This window comes from Sorex fumeus, unplaced genomic scaffold (assembly GCF_029834395.1).
Source record: "Sorex fumeus unplaced genomic scaffold, SorFum_2.1 ptg000265l, whole genome shotgun sequence".
NCBI lineage: Eukaryota > Metazoa > Chordata > Mammalia > Eulipotyphla > Soricidae > Sorex > Sorex fumeus.
Window position 1 is genome coordinate 18,733,563 of NW_026606322.1, and position 4,666 is coordinate 18,738,228.

Consider the following 4,666-nt stretch of genomic DNA (forward strand, 5'->3'; position numbering starts at 1 on the left):
ATAGAATATTATGAGGCTGTAAGAAAAGACACAAATCATACAATTGCTGTTATGTGGAGAGATTCGTTAAATAAATCAGAAAAAAAGAGAAATAGATACAAAAATAACTTTCTTATGTGTGAGATATAAAAAAGTATATAATGGGAATAGTTAATGGCCAAAGACAATGGAGTTTGAGAACTACTCTACAGAACTGAGTTTACCAGGGTCAAGAGAGGGAGGAATAGAAATACATATTTTCATAAGGTTGTTTCTTTTGCAGTAAGTCAGCTTCAAGATTTGACACAACCCATTTGTTTGCTTTTCCTTCCATTTGCTTAGTCAATGACTATGTCTCTAGATATAATATCTTTAAAGGTTCTGCTTATGTTTTCCTGAGTATTATTTATGGATTCAGTTCTGATATAGCAAGATTTTTTAAATTACTTTGAATTGACATTCATGCATGGTGTAAGAATACAATATGTTTTCACCAGTTTTTTTTCACAACCTTACTGTACATATGAAGTTGCAAAATGAATAGTGTTAAAAATAAATTTACATAAAATTTTTAAAATGAAATGTAAAATACCTATATCATAGAATAGTAGAAGTTTATAAGACAAATGTAAGATCTATAATAACAATGAAGTTGAAGTTTTAATATTTCTAAAGAAAATTGAGATGATATGCTACACTGAGGTAAATTATTGACATCTCATCTCACTGCCATTAACTCAATTAAAATATAGGTTGGAGACCAGAGCAGTAGAGAAGGTAGGGAGTTTGTTTTGCACGCATTCAACTTAGGTTCAATTCCAACATCCCATAAGGTTCCCCTAGTCCACTGGAAGTAAATATTGAGCGCAGGGTCAGGAGTAACCTCTCAGCAACACAGGGCGTATCCCCCCTTTAAAAAAACGTAAAACTGAAAGAAAGGTTGAATGATACTCTGAGTCAAAGATTAAGACTTTTGCTTTCAAAATCTAATCAAAGGGAATTGATGTCTAAACAAAGAGTAAGATGTGTTTATCTTGCACAATGAACAATGAACAAATAATTGATGAAGATATTCATAAATTTAAGTGATCATTGAGTTGTACTACTACTGCTGTCACTGCTATTAAAAATAATGAAAATAACCAATGTGGTAAAGACAATATAAAAACACTTTTTTTTAACACAATGAAAATAAAGCACTTGATGTAAATAAAAGAGAAATTGAATAATGTAAAACTTTCAAGTGTGTTATTTCAGCATTGGTGAATTATGCAATGTTTGATGAAATAATGAGGGCTAAATTTTAATGAAGAAAACAAGATGCAAGATGTTATCAGATTATGTAACTTTATTTTAAAATAAAAATATTGTATTTGGATGCACACATACAAAATGTAAGACTTTCAAAAGAGTTTGGAAAAACACCAATTTGAAGACATTGTATAATTTTCTTAAGTATGTAAAACAAAAATAAAAAAGCAGTGAAAAGGAACCTTTAGTTACCTCAGTAAGTTTTATTTGTAGAATCATAAAAATTTCTAAAGCATGGGGCTGGAGTGATAGCACAGTAGTTAGAGCATTTGCCTTGCACACGGCTGACCCGGGTTCGATTCCCAGCATCTCATATGGTCCACCGAGCACTGTCATGAGTAATTCCTGAGTACATGAGCCAGGAATAACCCCCATGCAACCCTGGGTGTGACCCAAAAAGCAAAAAAAAAAAAAATTCTAAAGCAAAATGGACGTAATTTTAAACAAAGTTCTCTGTTATATTAACCTCTGTAATATTTTGTACTTGGTAATTTGGTAGATTTATTTTTATTATTTATTCATTTAAGAGAGAGAAAAAATATATTGAACGTCAATAAACAAAATGAATTAGAAGAGCATTGCGAAGTTAAATTTTTTAAAGGCTATAAATCTATTGCATTAATCTATGCAAGAGATGGTCTATGACAGTCACTTCAAAAGGGGAATATAAATGAAACCTTTCAAATGTAAAATCAATATGACTTGATCAATTTTGTATAAATAGGAAAGGACAATGTCATATCAAGTATTACTAAGAGATTGTTGTTTTAAGAAATTAAATAAAAGTTGGTGTTTTCAAATTGCTGAAACAAACTTATTGACAGAGTTGTTCAATAAATATTGGAAATAAGATTCTTCATCATACATAGAGTTTGGGGTGGATGGATGGATGGATGGATGAATGGATGGATGGATGGATGAATGGATGGATGGATGGATACACCTCTATTCACCCAGCCTTCCTTTATTCTTCAAATTTTCTATGTTTTCTTTTAAAAATTTTTTTTGATTTAAAATATCTTTAGCACTGTCCTCCCGTTGTTCTCTGATTTGCTCGACTGGGCACCAATAACGTCTCACAACAAATTGTGAGACTTGTTACTGTTTTTGCCACATTGAGTACGTAAGGGGTAGCTTGCCAGGCTTTGTCATGTGGGTGAGACACTCTTGGTAGCTTGCCAGGCTCTCTGAGAAATGGAGGGATCAAAACCGGGTCAGCCACTTGCAAGGCAAATGCCCTACACACTGTGCTATCCTGTCAGCCTTCAGTGTTTGCCTTGCACGTGGTCGACCCGGGTTCGATTCCTCCATCCTCTCAGAAAGCCTGGCAAGCTCCCCGTGGCATACTTGATATGCCAAAAACAGTAAAAACAAGTCTCACAATGGTGATGTTATTGGTTTCTGCTCGAACAAATCGATGAACAATGGAGGACAGTACTGTAGTGCTAAAATATCTTTAATAAAAATTAAGATTAAAATATATTTAATAAATATCGAATAAAATTCATTTTATTCGTCATTTATTTTTATTGTTTTATTAAATTACTACTAGATAGAGTATTAAAAACTGGTTTATGATTGAGTTTCAGTAATACAATATTCAAACACCCATGTCTCCACCAGTGTAATTTCCCAGCACCAGTGTCCCCAGTTTCCCTTTCACCCCTTCAAGCCACGCCCCATCCCTGCCTGCCTCTATGGCAAGCACCTCTTCTCTCTCTCTCTCTCTCTCGCTCTCTCTCTCTCTCCCTCTTGCTCATTTGCTCGCTCACTGGCTCTCTCTCATTTTAGAAATTATAATATGTAATACAGATGCTGGAAGGTTGTATGTATATCCCTTTGCCTACTTTCACATCAGTTCTTGTCCAAGTGACCATTTCCAACTAGTATTGCCAAAATGGACCTTTATCTATCTTAACTACCCCCCATACCCCATCACTTCCAAACCATTTTCCAGTTCCCTTGGCCCATTTTCCCTAGCTTTGGATATTAGTTTCATATTGTTTTTTAATTTTTTTATATCCCACAAATAAGTGTAGTTATTCTATATCTGTCCCTCTCTTTCATATTCATTTCACTCAGCATGATACTCTCCAGGTAAATTTGTTTAAGGGCAAATTTTATGACCTCATTTTTCCTAAAAGTTGTATAGTGTTTCATTGTGTAGAGGTACCATAGTTTCTTTATCCAGTCATCTATTCTCAAGCACTAATGTAATTTTCATATTCTGGCTATTATGAATAGTGCTGCAATGAAGATAGAAGTGCAGATGGTGTTGTTTTTGGACCCCCAGGTTATATTCCCAAAAGTGGTATTGCTGGGTCAAATGAGAGTTCAATTTCTAGTCTTTGATTAACAAATGGGACTATGTTAAACTAAGAAGCTTCAGCACCTTAAAAGAAACAGTGACCAAGATACAAAGACAGATCATAAAATGGGAAAAACTATTTACCCAATGCCCATTTGATAAGGGGTTAATATCAAAAATATAAAAAGCACTGGTAGGACTTTATAAGAAAAAAATCAAAAAATGGGGAGAATAAATGAACAGAAACTTCCTCAAAAAGAAATTTGAAAGGCCAAAAGGCACATGAAAAAATGCTCTGCATCATTAATCATCAGGGAGATAAAAATAAAAACAACAATGAGATATCGTCCCAAACCACAGAGAATGGCACATAACCAAATGAATAAGAACGATCATTACTGGCGTGGATGTGGGGAGAAAGGGACCCTCATTGATTGCTGGTGGGAATGCTGACTGGTCCAGCCTTTTTGGAAAATAATATAGACATTTCTCAATTTTTTAATTGTGGTAATATGCATTAGAGAGGTTTTTATTTATTTTTTCCCCTTGCAATTTTACTTCACCATTTCCACAGTAAGAGTGTCAGTCTCTACCAGGAGTTCTCTTACACTGCTCAGTTAGCAATGCCTTAGGGTTTGTTTCCATTACAAACTGTCTAATCTCTTGCTTTGTTTACTTATAGTACATATATAAGTGAGATCATTCAGTATTTGTTTTATCGTCTGACTCAGTATGATACCTCTAATTCTATTCAGATTGCATTAAATTGTGTGATTACATGTTTTCTCATAGCTAAATACTATTTCACATATGAAATAGTATATTCATATATTCAAATATGAATATATTCGGTGCCAGGTAATCCCATTAACGGCCAAGACCCAGAGACTATAAAACCCAGCTCCCAAAAGAGAACAGCACAGTGTCTCCCCCGCACCTGGCTGTCCTTGCCAGGGCCCCTTGGAGAGGGGCAGGTTGAGTTTCCCTCCCCGCCTTGAGCAGGGCCATGGCAGCTGAGGACCTCCAGAACCAGCCACAACCATGCTGAGATCACTCTCCACATGCATG